The 20,542-nt window shown below is 32.4% G+C and overlaps 1 protein-coding gene across 4 annotated transcripts in view; it reads right to left on the minus strand.

Annotated features, from left to right (window-relative positions):
- The window catches only part of Mitf (transcription factor Mitf), a 101,979-nt gene that overhangs the window by 50,281 nt on the left and 31,156 nt on the right, over nucleotides 1-20,542 (minus strand). For 2 of the 4 annotated variants that reach the window (XM_077432189.1, XM_077432188.1), the window contains exon 1: nucleotides 16,981-17,207. The exons of the other annotated variants lie outside the window; for them this stretch is intronic. The gene's annotated coding sequence lies outside the window, so the exon portion shown is untranslated. Of the gene's footprint in view, nucleotides 1-16,980; nucleotides 17,208-20,542 lie in introns of those variants that run through there. 4 annotated transcript variants of the gene reach the window in all.

Raw genomic sequence — 20,542 nt, forward strand, 5'->3', positions numbered from 1 at the left:
TATATGTTTACTTACATTACAACGAGCTCAGAGTCAAAGTGAATAAATCAATAAAGGTAACGAAACCGTACAAATAAGATTGAAAATAAAATGATGATTTGGTTGCGCCAATTTTCACCAAAAATATTCATCTGAAAAAATAGTTTGAGCTTAAAATCTTTCAGTCATGTACATACATATACATAAACATATAGTAATATTGTGTTATTATTCAATTGAATACATCACACATCATCCTACATCATTCATTACGAATATTTAGGCGAACGACGATAAATATCGTTCCGTTTTACACGCGAATGTCACAAATTTCATTCACCTGTCACGTCGCATGAGTCGTCAGATCAATTTCATTCATAGATTCAATTCCAACACGCAGCACGTTTCGTATGATACGCTCACCGTTACACTCCATTTTTTTTTAAATCTTGTTTATTGACGTATGCGACAAGATTCGAATTCAAATTTATTCGTCCACAAAAGACTAGTGGAGCAATCGCTCTCGAAATGTCAAAGTTGTCCTTGCGAGTCGCAGAAACAGTTCAAACGCGAAACTTTCCAAAACCCATGCATAATAATAATGCCAATAATAAAATGAAAAAAAAACGCTTCACATTCAAACAATGACGCGTTGCACAACATCATCATCGTCGATTTCGTAGAAGTCCTTAGCGAAATGTTCGCAACCCCTTTTCGAGCCTGTGATGCGATCCCCATACAAATTAGCTCGACCTTCGATAGCTCGCTTTCTACTCGCATAAACGTCAAGTGTGACGATTCAATATAAAAATTACCAGTTTTTCGCATTGCGAAATTCCCCTCTCCCCCTTTCCAATGTCTCAGTTTATAATTCGACCGGTTCGCTGTGCTTTTTTGGCGCGAAACGTTTCGAACAAATTGGGCCGAAAGAATGCACTCGAAATCGTACGTTGCACCTTAATCATGGTGCCAATTTTATTGGAGAGTGCATTTTTAAAATATATTTTATTTTTATTTCAATCGAACATGTACACTCGCCTTTACAGATCCCTCCAAAGCGATACAATACAATGATACAATTAATACAAGCATTTTATACAATGCTAATTCATACAAACATCATTCACAGTGACATCTATAGAGAAATTTTTGCAGCATTTTATTATAGAAATTGGCGAACCTCAAGTCGCTGAATGACTTCAGATTTGCAAGAGAGATTGGAAAGGAAATGCCAATTTACAGGAACCGTTTCAATGAAAATTGAAAAATTGGAAAGGAAATGATCGACCTGGAGCACAAAACCAAGATCTGGCCAACAGCTACTGGTGAGAATCGAACCGTGACCACTCCACTCGAAAGCATAATATGTTAACCACTAGTCTACGCTGCTAATTTAATAATTTACATTAGATTATATTTTGCAAGTACTAAAAATAAAAATTATCATTGGATTATATTTTGTACTAGCTGAATTACACGGCGTTGCTTAGGCGGTGAAAGTTTGTATGAGAGCAACTTATTTTTATTTTATTGTTTGTTTTATTTTTACATAGTACATGCAAACACCATATGTACCACGATAGGAATTACCCCAAGGCGACATATGGTTAGATTATTTTTGTTCTAAAAGTATTTTTTAAGTCAATTTTTCAAACAGTACATACATACATAGAATTGTAATACAATCAAGAAATGGATTTTTTTTTTGATACACAGAAAATTTTCGTTATAATAAAAAATAATAAAAAATACATTATGTACATAGGTAGCATTTATAAAATTAAACAAATTCGAGATGCTAATAGCTCGAATTTATGATAAACTAGCTGGGAGGGTACCGATTTATTAGATCCGTCACAACAATTAAGCTATGAAAATCGGAAAATTGTAACAGGAGACAGTCGATCTTTTTTTTTTTAATAACCATAAGATATCGCCATCAGCGTATTTGGCCGGGACTTGAACCCACTACCTATCTACTGGTATGCAATAGCTCTACCAGTGCACCACGCTGTGGCTTGATCCCGGGTTCTAACTTCCAGCCTCGGCTGCAGTTTAATTTTTAATGCCAAGAGATATTATTGCGAATTTGACAAAATTATCGAATTTCAAAGCGAACAAACACATTTGCACAGCGTAGCCCGGACGTTTCAATTCTAAAAACACTAATTCACAAATTCGATATGTCCAGAATTTTGGAAAAGCATAATAAACAAGCACATTACAAGCCACCAGTATTTTTATTGTTAAACGCAAAACATTATATTTAATGTTTTGGGAAATATTACTCGAAATGAAGAAAAGTGGGCGTATACCACTTTCAAATATAACGGCTCATATGGTTTTGAAAAGGAATTGAAACGTGATTTAAAATTAGAGTTAAAAATGTATTTATGAAAATAGGAACAACACCCAATCATAAAGTAAGCAGTAATAAACACTTACATAGTACAGTATTTTGATCGTTCATTCGATTTGATTAAAAAAATGATGATTTTTTTGGATAGGAAGATACTATCTGAAATAAAGTCAGATTAAATCAGTGATGGGAATGGTCAAAAAATTTAAGACTATCAAAATTTGAACTATGGACCATTATTACCGATTGTGGCAACATAAATAATACACGATATTGTAAAATCAGAATAGGTATTGGGCGCGGATTAATCCTCGGATAATATTATACGTTAGATTAATGTTGGTTATTCCAGCTATAGTTTTATCTGTCGCTCTTAATCCCGGTGTCGTAAAACTTATTCAGTGTGATGATTTATGTACGTAGTGATGATGCACGTTGAAATTGTAGAAAAAACGTGTACCTTAATTAATTTATACTCTATTACAGATCGCGGGCGTCGATCGGTAATAATGAAGAGATTACTGTCTGAAATTGATGACATACTTATCGTGCTCAACTACGTGTAATCTTACAAGAGATTGAAGTGTAGATAGTTCGTATTGAGGGCAATTTTACAAATTATGGCGTATAAAGTTTTATGTTATGGTTGAGAACGGATTTTTCTATTTGATATTTCAGCCTATTTATCGTCAGAAAAAAATTTAAAAACTCAAAATTAGAACAGCTCTATTATACATACATTCATATGTATATTCTTAAGCTAAAACTTCACATGGAAATTCACACATAATGCATATTTGAGTGTTGTTTTTTTCATCCATAGAAAAATTGCCAGAACTTCTATGGCACAATGCAGAAAAATGTCGTATTTTTAACTAATTAGCCTTTAAACTAATTAGTTTGCATGCAAAAAATGGTTAAAACAAATTGAACAAAACGCATACGAGGATCTTTTCTCAACAATAGCATTGTAGGTGAGCTCTCAATCAACATCAAAATCACACAAAAACTAATATAATTCAAGTTTAAATATTGCTTAGTGTAAATTTATTTTGTGAAATTTTAATCGAAATGTAATAAAAACATTCAGTAATAATATTCACTATATCTATGTAACTTAACCTCGATAGTAAACAAACATATAATCTGGCAAACATCGATTCGTTCAAAAAATATTAATAAATGATAAAAAAAAATACTGAAAGAGATTAAACATTATCAACCAAATAATGTAAACGATTGAATTATTTTTATGTATTATAAATAAAAATACACCTAATCTTACTTAATAATTTTAATTGAATGCTAACCAACTGTAGAGCACAAACTAACAACAATAATTAAAGTTAAACGCCAATCAATTTTACTAAAAACTATGCACGCTATAAAAATTATTGTAGCGTGTCATTATACTACACTAAGTCCAATATTAACACCTTAAAAATCATGATAAAAACATAAAATTAATTTCCAATTAAGACGACCTAACTGCATTGAATTAATTGATACATAAATTCATATTATTAAATAAATTATCTATTCATCGCGCAAAAGATCAAACGTCATGTTTGATCACAGTGTTTCTCAAACATTTTTAAGTTTGTAAGTTTGTAATATATTGTAAGTAAACTTAAAAATATATCAATCAAAACGTTCTTTAAATGTTATAATAAAGGCGAATTTATGTACATCTTACGATGAAATGTATCCTTCTTGTATTGACGTTTCCACAGTGGAAGAAACTCTTTTAGATTCTGATGAAGATGAGACAATTGTATATTTGACAATGAATAAAGAATTAAATAAGGAGTTATCTACAAAATAACTTAAAAATTATATTATGTTTTCTTCCCTTTTAGTTATAAATCCAACTTCAACCGAAACTGAAAGAGGTTTTTCCATTGCTAGAAATATTTTTACCAAATCTAGAAATAGGTTTTCGGATTCTCATTTGAATATTTAAGTATTCTTTAGAAGCTATTTCAAATAAATTAACGTTTATAATTACAAATTAATTATTAATTAGTTAAAATATATGTATGTATATATGTACATACATATGTATACTTTTTTTAATATTTGTATATAAATAAATATTACATAAAAAAAATAATTAAATCGAAAATAAAATTATTATATCATATGTACATATGTATGTCCCGGGATCCCTAGAATCCTGGGAACGATCCTGAGCTCCATCCCGTGTCCCGGGAATTGAAAAAATCCGCGAAAACAGAAACCTTAGTTTAGTAGACTAATCATTTTAGAGATTATTCGGCAACATTTAAAGACTGGTGAAGAATTTCTTATGCTTTTAAATAAGACTGTTAGTTACGTACCCCTACAAAACTTGCACGAACCACAGTTGGAGAAACACAGAACTAGCAAGTATACGCATCGATGGTAATTACCCCTTGGCAATTCATATGCAATAAAACGATGGCAATTTTAAATTGACAGATACGTATCGCCCAGCCCTTTGACCGCACTGTGATTATATATTTTGCGTCCTTGTACTCCCATGAAAATTTAATCAACTGAACTATCTTAATATAAAAATGGTTATTTCGTCACACACACACACACAGATAGTTCGTACAGACGTTACACCTACGATGCGCATGCGCTGGGACCGGCGATACACTGATTCTTCGTACGGACGTCACAACGACAAAGCTCACTTTCTATCATTGTCGTTGTAACTAATGGTGCAATATCAAAATAAAAAGTTGAAATGCGATTTTTTTTGTTTATTTGTTTATATAAATGCACGCACGTGGATTTCGCAGTGGTAAGCGCGCGTTTACACGTGGCAAGTCTAGGGTTAAACTAGCGTAGCCATCTTAAGATCTTCTGGTCGAATTGATTGTTACGGCCTTGTGCAAGTTATGTCAGCGGCGCACACCGACCCGAATCCACTTGACTCGAACGATCCGCTCGTTAACGTTTCAATGTCTCGGACCGCAGCGAAAGGGTTACAAATTTGTGCGAAATTCAAATTCGATCGCGACTTGGACAGACGTAGTCGGGGTGGTGAAATCTGAAAGACTGGGATTGCCCATGAGTTTTTCTATGCGTGTTACAAGTGGGCAGGCGGGAATTTCATATTGAGTCGTCAAAATAATGTTGTTTTTTATGTAAAGCTTCCTTTACATTAAATTTTAAAAAAGCTTCCTCGGTGAATTGCAGTGGCCTGATTTTATCAATTCTCGTTAAATGAACTCTTCGTTTCTATACTTCAATATAATTTGTCATCAATTTTTAATCATATTAATAATTTAATGTTAATGATACAAATTAATAATTTAATGTTATTAATTTTCTAATCAAATTAATAATTTAATGTTGTGCATACGTATGTATGAAATGAAACAAAAACCTTTTAAAATGAAAATAGGATAATAATTTTATCTAAAACTGGATGCAGTGCATCCGCTCTAAAATCGCCAGACAAATTAAACGACAGATTAACGGACTGCTGCTTTAAATGCAATTCTCGTCTTCTCGAATGATAGATTGCACATCAGATGACGGGTAACCTTTCGATGTGCACAGATGCAATTATCAAAATGGTAATTATTAAAATTGAGTTGGATCTTTCAGGCGAGTTTAATAAGGCAAGATTCGATAAGTTCCGAATCTTGCCTTATTAAACTCGCCAGAAAGATCCAACTCAATTTTAATAATTGCATCTGTGCACATCGAAAGGTTACTCGTCATCCGATGTGCAATCTATCATTCGAGAAAACGAGAATTACGTTTAAAGCTGCCGTTCTGTTAATCTGTCGTTCGTTTTTTCGGCGATTTTAGAGCGGATGCACCAAACCCCTAAAACTAGCTGAACCCGGCATGCGTTCCAATGCCAGAATAAGGCATGCAATTCCTGTTGTCGTTTCCGTTCCTGTTTCAAGTGATGGTTGGAACTCAACGCTGTGTCGTCATAAACCAACCTGTTAACTTGGTTGCCAACAAACACATTTCCTTGACTACACAATGGCGCTTCATACTTTCGCGTCGGTAAAATTGTAATTACGAATATTATTAAGAGGTTTTTTCCCGTTTTTTTTTCACAGTAATCTTCCCGGACTTGCATACAACAAATCCTGAAAGTGCCATCGTAATCGGTTGAGTGGTTTAGGAGCCTATACAAGACAGACGAAGGTAGGTAAAAATGAACCCAGACTTCTAGAAGATATTCTGATCAATAGTAATCGCATATATAGGAGTTCATAAGAAGGATCGAGATCTACAATTAACTTTCTAAATGAAGTTAATTGTATCATTATTATATACTCAAATTAATTAAATTACATATAATAGGCTAATTCACATGTACACATACATATATATGTAATGTCAGAACTTTTTTTAGACTTTTAACATTTACTTCCAGCGATTTGAACGCGCGGTAATAAAATGTAATAAAAAATTTTACATCGCACAGTGCATCAAATAAAACGAGTTTTTGATATTCAGCGGATGTTCTAAAACTGAACATTACTATAAATCTAATATATGGGTAACCTTGTGACCTTTGAATCTTGACACAATATTCGATTTGAACTACCGTGCTAACGTTGCGAAATATTTCACCCGATACACTAATGTATCAAATATAGTGTATAAGTAGATGAAAAAAAACGTGAAAATTTTCAAAACATGCAAGTTAATTATCACTCGGAACATCGGAGAGGTCGTCAAAGTCAACATCACCTCAATTGGGAACCAGGTAACAACGTGTCTGGCGAATTCAATTGGATTATTCAATTCAGACGTACGTTTAACACTCACGACGTATCAAAAGACGCGAAATTGGACACCCGAGTGTTCGTGATTAACGACCGTTCCAATTAACGGATTTTTAGCGACAATCGGATATGTTGCAAAAAAAATGCTCATAGGCTACTATTATGAAATTTGAAAATGGTTTTTTATTGCATGCTCATTCGATATTTCTTAACGGACTACATATAATATAACCATATATGTACATATGCATATAAAAAGATAAATGTCAATTCGAATACATATGTATATATATGTGCTCTTTATTTATTTATATAAAGTTTAAATAACAAAGATTAATTCACTCTCAATTATAAATAATGTAAGATGTTTGATTTTTTTGCGTTTTAATAAATCACCTACTGATGTTTTTTTACGAGTGAGTTATTTATATAAATAATTGAAAAACACTATTACGATTCGTAATGAAAATTTTCTTCCTTTTTCACTTCTTCAACTAGTTCGGAAGGTTCATTTTTGGGATTTTTAAATTTATATGGTCATTAAAATGAGATCTTGAAACAGTGTTCTCTTCTATATTCTTCTAGTTTTTGATCGATTTTTATAGAACCAATATGACAATATACTTTAAATATCGTCGCACATCGCGAAAATTTAAGTATGTAGTTTGAAAGTTATTTCTATCCGATCCTTGAAAATGGACTAAAATGGTCTGAGCCCATTTAAAAACATACACTTCATTTAAAAAAAAAAACAAAGACAACGCAACAAAATCACTTCTTTCGAAACACTGATTTGCTTAAAAAGGATAATTTCGTATATATTTTAATGATAAGAGGAAAGTAGGACTAAACAATAGAGAAAATCCTAGTAAGATACGATGCAGGTGTGATTGTTTCAAAAGGTAGCAGTATACATAGCTAGGTGTTTGCGTTAATGGTAACCACTAAGAGGTTACCGGGTTCGATCCCGTGGGTTGTCCTCTGTTAAAAAAAAATATTCCGAGTATTATATGTAGTGGTACTGCTCAGATTCAGATATTTGTTACTCCGAGTTGATCGTTTCCTATCAGAGTTGGCAAATTTATCTGATTTTATTGTAGAAACGGTTCCTCGTCAAATTGACAAAACCATCCTACCCATTATATCATCACTATTTGAATATGATTTAAAATTTATATATGTACAGGCTTAACACCATAGGTGTCACTGAGGGGTAAAACCCATAATGGCATTATGGTAAAATTTAAATTAAAAACAATACGCCAGTATTTTCATTCACAATCATTTTTTGCAAGTGGCCTAATACATTTGTCCACGACTGTATATGTATATTGTCAGTACATATGTACATATATAAATATATACAAATATATATACAAATGTATGTTTCATTTTCATTATTCATTTCACTATGGAAAAAATACAAATTATCACTTTGAATTAAATTTCAAAATTAAAATCAACGATAACAAATACAACTATTCAAATAATAGGATATTATTGTTCAAAACGAACAAATATTCGTGTTAATAACTCATTCACAATGCACATAAACAATCGACCTTTGACATGATGCACTTATACAGACATACATATGTATGTATAGTACTTTGACGAAACATTGTTCACTATCAAAATAATTGCCAAATCGGAGACGCGCCCCAAAGGACGATAAATTTGGGGTATTAGTGGAACTAAATAAGTCTTATCGCACTGGATTATATAGTCATCAATTATGTTATTAACATCGTATAATCGTCGAGTGCGGGATTATCCGAACACGGCATCGTCACTAGTCGTCAATGATTGATTCCCGGCTAAATTCGATATCGTAAAACGAAATCGTGTGATATTAGCGTGCTCGAGTGAACAAAGCACTCTCGGTCGATTCCACTTTGAAGTACAAGAAAATCACCGTTTCGATCAAAGATTAAATAAAAATAAACGCCGTTAATGTACGAATGGGTGAAACAAAACGAATACATTTATTTTACCGGTAAGGAAAATGCGTTTAACATATTTGAATATCTTTGTATTACATATATATATAAACGACCGATTCCGGTTTCTACTATATCTATTGTAGATACATACATATATAAGCGTAAATTAAACTGAACTTTAAAATAACAGTATCAGTTTTATTTTTAGTAGAATATAAATGAGCGAGAGATTGGCTGGTATGAGCTGCTATCGGTTAGTATTGAATAAGAGAACCATTATGGACACGCAAATACATTTATTTATTTAATTAGACTGAAGGATATGTATAATTATTGGTCACATTCACTAAAAAGTTTAAAACTATTGTTGTTTATAATAGTTTACGATTTAGTATAGTAGTTTCAATACTATTTTATTTTGAAAAATCAAAACAAAATAGCATTGAAAACTACTATACTGAAACGTAAACTATTGTAAAACAACGAGTTGTTTTAAACTATTAAGTGAATGTGATCAATAATTATACATATCCTTCAGTCTAATTAGATGAATAGATGTACATGTACATGTGTTTAAACGTGAAAAAAAATTAAGGGTTATACATATACCAGCGTATATTTAGCTAGCAGCATAGCTTGGTGGTTGCGTTAATGCTAACCACCGAAAGGTTGCCAAGTTTGATTCCGTGAGTTGATCTTGATGGAAAATAATTTCTTTCGAGTATTGTCTGTAGTGCTGCTGGTCAAACTTGGATATTTATGACTCCCAGACGATTGTTTCCTATAAGATTGTGCCAATTTATCTGATTTAGTTGTGGAAACGGTTCCTCATCATATTCGCAAAACCATCCTACTCTGTCACCACTTTACAAACTATAAATATACACATGTACAAGTTTAATACCATATATGTCACTGAATAGCAACCCGAATACGACATCGTGAAAAAATATAAAAATTGCGTACATCGGCTATGCCGCCAAAGTATAAATAAATAAAATATATGTACATATGTATGGATGTGAAATCTGTGCATTGTATGCCAGTTTGCTGTATAAAGTCCAAAGCACTCAAAAAAGTACGGAACGCTGTATGCTTGGCATAAAGAGGAGAGATAGAAATAGGAATACGTTTATGACATTGAAAAGGGGTAAATTTGAAATGAAAAAAGGGTCAATTTGGAATGAAAAAGGGTCAATTTGAAATGAAAAACCTGTATAAGGGTAGTTGATACAATGGAGATAATAAATGGACTGAAACTGCAATGAGCGGATCACGTAGCTAGAAGAACGATAAAAGGACGATAGAGGGACGAATTAAGTGCTCGAATGGTACTCGAAAGAATTTAAAAGGGTGCAAGGAAGGCCAGAAGGGAGATAGGTGAGTAAAATTAGAAAAATGTGTGGGATGAGATGAATGACAGTTGCCCAAAACGGAGACAACTAAAAGCGTATTGGATAGGCTTTTATCCGGCAGTTGATGACGAATGTCATAAAATGTGATACTTATATAGGACAAAGCACAGTTTAACTTATTCGACTTCTTGATTTCTTCGGGAAAAAAAATAAAGATACTCCAATATGTAAATTTATTCATGGAAAATTCGGAAAGTTCTGCGTAAAATCAAGAAGGTAGCTACTAGGAAACTATACTATAACATTATCTAAGAAGATTTATAGTTGGAATTTAATACGGATTTTTCAATTATTTTATACACCAATAGGAAAATATTTAGAAAATCTCGGTTTTCCTTATGGAAAACCAGTCTTAGAAAACGTTACCATTTACATGCTCTTTCGGATTAAATTTACTACATACTATGCACTGTACATACGTTATATATTTATATATAATGTTTGACAATTGCGAACAATATGCAACATATTACTACTGGTAATAATAATGTCAATTACAACAGAAATATTCGACCTCGGTGCATAGTCTCTTCTATGTACTTTACATACACACAAGTAACTCGATTGTCAAGAGAAAATCAATGAAAATGTATTCATTGCTCATTGATTCCGATACGCACCGCCACTGAGAATAAACCTGTCGGATTATATATATGTAGATTTATATTTAATTTTGTTTCAATATTGCAAACAAATAGTTTGTCGAACTAATCCTACGGTAGAACATGCTCCAGCACTTTCAAACTTTCATTTTTTTAACATTAAAATATCAAGTAACAATACATATGCATGCTTATAAATAATTTTGACCAGAAAAAACGTATCAAAGTAAATACATTCGAATGATTAAAATTTCTAAAAAATATTTTATAATTTTTTGCTTCTCTTTATCGAAGCTAACGGAAACCCTTCTTTGTTTTTATTTATATCACCATCACATTCCAAATTTCTGAAACAAACAATTTTCAAACTAATGGTTCTGAAAGCCACAGTATAGCTCGGTGGTTGCGTAATTATAGGTTCCCGGGTGGACCTCGATTGAAAACAATTTGCTACTGGTCAGACTTTGATATTTGTGAATCCAAGTTGATTGTTTCCTATCAAAGTTTGCCAATTTATAACGAAACAGTTGAAACAGTTTCTCATCAAATTGGCAAAAACCATCCTACATTATATCATCATGATTTCAAATTTATCTATAAATTTATATATGTACAAGTTTAATACCATAGTTGTCGATTAGGGAAACTGTAATGGCACCATGGTAAAATATATAAAATTGAATACTGTAAAATTTTGCACAAAGTCAAACAAGCAAAAAAATCTATATAGCAGATAAATAATGAATAAATCGATGAACCATCAATTCAAAACATTTCAATAACAAATAAATGATTCTGACGACACTTCAATCAAAATCAAATTTAATAGCAACGCACAGGAAGAATCAATTACGATCGCATTCGATTAATGATCCCACTGATCGATTTCAAAATATCACTTATCAACATTTTAGCAAGTGTTAATTAAATATTAATTAGAACATCATCGGAAACGACAGTTAATTGCATGTAGTGTCGCAGCAATAAAAGCCACGTACGTAATCAAAGCAATAACCATAGATGTCAACGATAAACACAAGCTGTACAATATTTTATCGTCGTTTCGCTAATTACACAATTGTTCTCATAAACTTATCTCACGGTAATACCGTCAAGTGTATGTCAATCATGGAAAATGCAACATGAATGTATGATATGAGGGAGCATAAAAAATAAACAACGAAGGTCGTCCAAACGTAAACATAAAAGAACGATGTTGAACCGATTCGCGACATAATAACGGTTTCGACTTTCCATACACCACGTGCGGACATTATGTCAGTTACGCACACGCGATTCTCCGATGGACGCCACACGAGATGATGATCGTGCCGATGATGATGATGATCGTTGTGCGACAGATGCCCCGTTCACTTATCATCACGCGATACCAATTACACGAACGTGGACTAGCCGATTCGATAGGAAAGGATTACTGAAAGGGACGTTTTCAGTGTGAAATTTTTCACAAAGTAATATCAGAACATTTTCAGTCATTTTTCGTCAACGGTTTTATCAGGTCAATGTCAGAGATTGTTGGTGGATCTGAATTCCGGCACTTTTCATATCTTCTTGATGATTTCAAAATAGAGATTAACCGTCTTATACAAATGTACATACAAAATTTGAATAAATAAAATCTAATCTATCCATTTCACTATCAATTGACATTCAGAAAAATCCTTGGAAAATCTAATGAAAACTTCATTGCATAGTAAATCTTTCACAACTATTTATATATATATATATATATATATATATATATATATATATATATATATATATATATATATATATATATATATATACATATATAGTATTTTGAAAATTATAAGTAGGTACATGAGGGCAAACGCAAGTAAACAAAATGTAACAAAACGATGCTCTTATATATGCTTCAATTACTTATCTATTCAAAATCATTGCTTTGATCACTATTTCGTGACTACGATCTGAATTCAAATGTATCTTATCAAAAACATGGCTAGGAGTAAATATTTACACGAAAGAGTGCGTGATAAATGCTAAATTCTTTCAGAGATACGCTTGATTGTTAGTTACGTCATACACATTTTAATTTTAATTAAATTATAAGTTTATGTAAGGTAATGGTATTTACTTGAACTTAATTCAATAAACCTATCAACCAAATGTGTGAATGAATTCAAAGAATTATAATAATTTTTAAACAATAAAAAAAATCTTCTTGTTTAGCAAATCAATATGAAATTGAAAGGAAATAATACATTAAAATAAGCAATGTTTGGGTATAATTTTGAGCAATACCTATAGATAAGTAAACTTCTTTTATTATTTTAAATGGTGCCATTGCTAGTTTCACCAAGACGACACCTATGGGCAAATGTATGTAATATAGAGGTGAAAAAGAGAGGGTAGGTGACAAATTACGTGAGGAGTCGTTTTAACAATGATATCAGATAGATTAGCAAACTCTGGTAGGAAACGATTGACTTGGATTCACATATATCCATGGTCTGGTCATCCATGCTGTGGCAGGGGTCGAACCCGCGACCCCTCAGTTGTTAGCATTATACGCTAACCACTGAGCTATTCTCCTGGTAAGTAATTAATAATTACAAATGAAATGATGAATTAGAAGAAATATATTGAATTCACAACAAAATTCGTAATAAATTGAGGCATTGTAAAAAATTCCGAGGCTACCCGACAATACATAGAGATGATGATGATGATGATAACATTTTATCATAATTTATGATACCTCAGTTTGAACACGGCCGATGCATACAATGGAAGCATACATTTAATTATATTTACAGTTTACCCGCGTCTTCTGTCCGCTAACATAATGAGTTATCTGTAAGTTACATAAACCACGAATTTTCCTGGTTTTTCCTCTACACATTTTTTTCGACATCGCGTTTTACATCAAAGAGCATTCTTAAATTCTATGAAAAATACGTCAGTATCTCAATCCGCGTGTTACATACACAATTATGATGTCTAAACAATATCGATGCTATGTTTTTTTTGTATTGTTTTTTTCAAGTTGTATTATGCAAGTTCGTTAATTAATAAGCGATTAAGAAATTATTACATAAAAAAATGTATAAGATAGTCCTTGACGTAGCTTTGACGTTATCAACGGCATACATACTTTGAATGTAATCGTTACACATTATTCGCAAAGTCCAACTATTTACATGTTTATCTTTAAAAAATAATGGCAGCACATAAAAGTGACTGATAAAATAATAAAATTATATGATTCACATCACACAAATTCAACATACATACATACATAAACATTAATGAACACAACTGCTTGTAGGAAAATTACATTTTCAAATAGCCTTTGAAAAAAAAAAACAACACACGTGCTGGCCTTGCGACGTTACACTATTCATCGATGAATGAAAAAAAAATAAATTCAAAAATCTTTAAGTACTCTTAATACCGACAATAATAAATAATTGATTTGAAAATGAAATGCCAGACGACCAAACATTGAGTACCTATATAATAAAATAAGTTGCCAACGATACGATAAAACGACGAGTTTATCTAATAGGATTTGACCATATATTATCATCGTGATTTAGAACAGATAAATCAGATCGAAATCCTTGTATGGATCTATTATATACATATGTATGTACATATATACATACATTCTAATATACTATTAGTGAATATTTATAAAGGTATGCGAAGAGTCGGTATAATATACATATATGATATTTATTAGTGTATAGTATTTATTTTTTATTAAATAGTCCGTAAAATGGAAAAAAAAAACTCGCCATAAATGACATACATATATGTACAACCAGCAGCATAGACTAGTAGTTAGCATATAATGCTTTCGAGCAGAGCGGTCACGGGCTCGAGTCCCACTAGAGTCCCGCTGCTGGCCAGACCTTGGTTTATGACTTCAGGTCGATCGTTTCTAGTCAAAGTTTGCCAATTTTTCTGATTTTCATTGAAAGGGTTCCTAAACAATTGTCATCTCCATTCCTATCTTAAGTTATTCAGCGTCTTGAGGTTCGCATTGTATAAAATACTTATATATGTACATACATACATATATTGATTGTATTGTATATGTATATGTATACATATAAGTATACCCGTCGCTTTGGAGCGATCTGTAAAGGCGAGTGTTCATGTTCTATGAAATAAAATAAAATATAGAATAAAATAATCTTATGAAAAATATTTGTTGGACGATCTCGTTAATGGTCAATTTTACAACTTTAAAAACCGGCGCGAACCGGTATTCCCGCTTGTTAATTGGATATTATGCGTTCACGAATAAAATATCAAATTGTGATGTAGGACTCGTTGAATCGTTTGAAGTTAAATATAAATTGACGAAAAAACTTTGCGAAAGAATGCAAAAACTCAAACAATCAATTCGTCAAGCAAAAAAATTTCACACATAAACTTAAAGTTGCGTATGAATTTAGAACAATCACCTATACAATATTTGTTTAGTTTACAATTCCAAAATATGCAGTATGTAGTTTGGATAAGATTAAATATTAAATTATTCAATATGACAATAAATTGGAATGTTTAACACGTGTGAAGAGGAAACACTTAAAATTGGGTATGCTATAATAGTTAGATTAGAAACACCTGATTAGTAAAACCAAAGATACTTGAATAACACACATAAGTGAATAAGGCATGAAAAACTTTCAATCGATTGTTCATTATATTAATTTGACACAAGTGTTAAAATACTTTAATACAGCCGTTTTACACTGTGAATAAATTACGTATAAAAATAGCATTGAATAAATTTGACACTTGAAAAAATCTTCACGCAAACTCATCATTTGAGATTTTACTTATTATAAAATTCGAAATCAATTCCTCAAACAATACATATCAAAATCCGAAAGTGCGATCGTTGCACGATAACAATAATCTATACATTTGTTTATTGACTACGAATGTTAAGCAATGTTTACACTCGTGTCGAAACATCAACAACGTTGATGCATTATACACACATAAACATTACATGTATTGAATTACGATGAATGAAAGTGCAACCGAAATAACACATTTGAGTTGTTTCTGTCACCATTACGGATTCAAACGTAGAACTAAACACACCCTAGCTTAGAATTCATACTTATTGTAACAAAACGCCACCCTTCAAGAATACATATATAAGTAATAGCTTAGAATTGCAAAGATTAATTCATTTCATCATCATCGTCAACATTTTCTCATAAGTTTTGTAAACACCATAAACAGTTTCGTATACGATTATCATTTCATACAAATTTTAGCGCAATATTGTTGACTGTAAATCACTAGTTCAACTAAGGGCGAAAACACACAGAGTGGTATGAAACGTCATGCGTCCTTAACTTCTAGCTGTGCACGTGCACGAATATGTTTGGAAGGTCGCACGTGTATGTATATCCATATAAACAAGTTTCTCCTACATTTCTTCAAATATGGGATTCACCGTTATCGATCACTGTCAAGCAAGGATATAAAATCACCGAAAACACTCCAGGGGGTGATTTTTGGAACTGTGTGCCATGAATATGGGCATGTTTGAAAGCATCAACTTAGTGTGTTTTCGCCCTAATGACCATCATTACAAAGCGTCACTCAAACTATTGGTACGTCGATGTATGTATGTATAAATGTATATAAACCCAAGTTTAGAAATATAAGGATTGTTGAGTTCAAGCAAGTTTTGTAAACATCAACAATAATTTCATATATTGACTGTGAATCACCAGGCCGACTGATGATTGTCGATTGCGACATTCGATCGCGTAAGTGTAACGTTATACGACGGATAGACTCGAATTTAGTGATTTGAAATTCGACACAATGTAGCGTATCCTGATGAGTGGACGCAGTTCTACGTCAAAAGTCGAAAGTGTGTAGAGTGTTGTGATGATTGTGTAGTGTTATTACCGGTGAGGTAGAGTCGAGACACGAGCGCACGGCACGGCACGCGAGCACTGAAAGGCGCTTACAGCGAGTTCAGTTTGTTTTCAGGCGCGATGCCTGATGGACGCCCGGCGCCCCGCAGACGATTGGCGCCTCTATCGACTAGGCGATTAAGATCGCGATTCGCGTGCCACGAGGTGCACGGGTAGTGGCGCGCGCGACTCAACTGTAGTACGCTCCGCGACTGACTGACTTATTGAGTGTGTGTGATTTTGTGTCGCGCGGAGCTTTCAGGCGCGCCAAACAAAAGCGCATATCGCGAACTGTCGTGCGAAAAGCCATCAGCACGCACTATCGATTCGTATAAACTTTGGGCTATTTATATGCGGTGTTTAGGTTTTTGTGATTCAAATATGTAACATAGTTAATAGGTTTTTCTCACACAAAACTGATGACAGTTTAAGGGCGAAATCATACAGCGGTGCATGTGGCAAAAATATGGGATCACTGTCAAGCAAGGATACAGTTTTACCGAAAATGTTTTAAATACTACCATATAATTAATACTACCATATAATTAATACTACCATATAATTACAACGACATAGGTCGTTTTGAGACGACGCGTTGGACCATGTTCCATGCATGCGTGCCATGAACGTCAGATTTTTTCTATATGTTTAAAACTATCTTAAAAAAAAAACCCACGTGCCACATGCACCGCTGTGTGATTTCGCCCTAAAGGTTGCGATGATTTCATTGATGTTTTGACATTTTTTATGGGATCCTGATTTTCATGTGTGAAATATTTAACACAATTTATTTTTAGCTTTATATCGTTCCAGTTTGATAAGTAAAGGATGCTTATTTCAACTTTAATTTCGAACATATTCACTTTCATAAAAATAGTGTACACTCATAACTAGAGATCGACGGTTCACTATTGTCAAACTTTTTTGCTCTCTCGCTTTGTATGACAATAGTGAACCATTTTTACTAGCCTCTTCTTAGCTTTCGATTTTTTCGTCTGACGAAATTTGGGTTCTTATCCACACTCTTCCGATCGTTTTCAAACTTTGCCATATTGCTCGGTTTGGTCATCAATATACATATGTATTTGGAAATCAAATCCGCCATTACGATGGTAAAAGATAATCGTAAAGACACGTTTGAAAATACTCCATTATCGTTCTCGGTGACGTCTATTTGCCGTATTTATCCACACTCTTCCAATCGTTTTTTTTCCTTTACGCTACCCTCTCGCTATCAGATTTTAATTGTTTGAAAGCCTATAACTTTTTCTTTTTTCACTCTGTAGTTTATAAAATTTTCATTATAGGCTATCTTTATTTGTGGGTAAAAGAAACTTGTTCGCCGATCTGTGCTCATAACTAAAGGGCGGCGTTCGGATGCTTTATGCACAAAAAATGGTTCAGGTGAACAGTATCTATTTATTTAAAGTATAAAGTGGCCAAACTCAGTGTACTTAGTGAATAATATCTAAAATAAAGTTCAATTATTGTATAGATATATTCCTCTATAGTTAATCCTCTTAACGCAATACATATGTATATCAGTTCCGCAAGAAAACGGAAAAAAGAAAGATTGGAATTGTAAAAAAAACGCAATATACATATGTACATACATATATGTATGTATGAAATCACCTACATTTTCATTTTTTTAACTCTCCTTTATTCTTACGCCTTTTTGTTGAACTGGTTTAGTGCGTTATCAGAGGGTTGAATGTACTTTCTATTTCTAGCCCTGAATATTAAAATTATCTGTTTCAAATTAAAAAAATAATAGCTTAATGTATTATAAAAAAAAATTGTGCAAGAGGGTTTCTTGTAAACTTCGTAAAAAAATATTTTTTTTACTCTCTTGCTTTGAACACTGGAACGGTGTATTGTTTTTATCCATTGCCCTAATGACTATCCAATATCTAGTAATAAGTAGACTTCGGATTTCGCATAGGGCAATATCCTTTTGGGGCGGGATAAGTCGCCAATGGTCGTATTGGTAATAATTATATAAATTATAATTATTCTTTAAAAAATATAAAGAAAGCAATTGCCCACTACGGATACTCATCGGGTAAAATTCTTTTGCTATTTATCTAACTTCGTAGATAAACCTTTTTTACAAGCTTTCGTTTGCTTGTTTTTTGGAATTGTTCTAATGGTTTCCTATGTATAATAATTACCATACAACCCCTGGTCATAAAATCGACCATTTTTGTGCCCTTATCGCTAATTTTACTCCTATCATTAACATAATTTATTTAAAGCTCAAATAATCATTTTGTGAATTTATATAAGACTTAACATGTTATAAAAACCAAAATCAGAGGGGATCTCAGCAAAAATTAATGTTAGATTTTACATTATATACTTTGCATATATTTATGTACATAGATATAAATATAATACATTCAATGTGAAATTATTTAATATTAAAATCACCATATACTTTTATGCAATCAATATTATTATGTTTTAGTCAACTCTATTTATCTACGAGTATTACTTATTATTTTTCATGGTAGTGAATAAACCTACATACATATGAATACATGACAGTTTGAATAAAAATAAAAATGATTCTACATATTTATCCATCAAATATTGTTTTCATTTCTAAGTAATCTTATTACTATTAAAACTAATAAGTTGAAACTCATCAAAAGCATGGAGGTAAGGACCAATGGAATATTTACGTCGCAGTATTCAAGTGCCAAGTATTTTGCAAACTTTCATCTTACTTCGCATGTTTGTGAAAAGGTTTATAAATAGTTTTAATCATAAAAAGCATATTCACTACAGCCAAAGAATAATATGGCATTACTACATACAATGTGCATACAAATTTCGCATAAAACTACATATTTATGCACATATACCGATTTAATAGCCAGAATAACTTTGTATGTATTTTTAACGATCATGTCGAAATCGAAATGGATTCGGCATGGAACATTAGATATGTCATTCAATAATAGAATATCAAGTGGGACTAATTTTAGCACATTCATGATAATTTTATACAACGATATATACTAATCAATGAAACATAAAAAGAATACTTACAATCCGAAAAAAACAAACAAGACAGTTACCTGAAACAAAAAAATAAAACAATCAATTATTACATGGATACTGTACTACACAGTTTAGCAACATAAAGTTCACAAAACTTAATATAATTTTATCATAGCGACAAAATATTTATTCTTGGGCAAAATGCCACACATTCACAAACCAAAATCAATTGACTCAGTATATAAAGAGAGGGGGGAAGCGTGCCAAAATATGGCACGCAGACCACCGTTCGAACTCGCCACAATATAACAATTTTTTTTACCACTTCTGACAATGTTACGATGACCGTGCCAGGCTACCACTGATAAGATCTGCATTTTCCCACATCGTCAATGTTTACCCGCAAATTAACACGACAAAAAGAAACTTAATACGTCACGTTGAATCGAGATTCGATTCTGAGTACGACAGATCCGTATCGTTAATCACACTAGATCGGATTATAATAATAATAATGGATTGTTCACGACAATCACGACATTAGC

This window comes from Arctopsyche grandis, chromosome 6 (assembly GCF_051622035.1).
Source record: "Arctopsyche grandis isolate Sample6627 chromosome 6, ASM5162203v2, whole genome shotgun sequence".
NCBI lineage: Eukaryota > Metazoa > Arthropoda > Insecta > Trichoptera > Hydropsychidae > Arctopsyche > Arctopsyche grandis.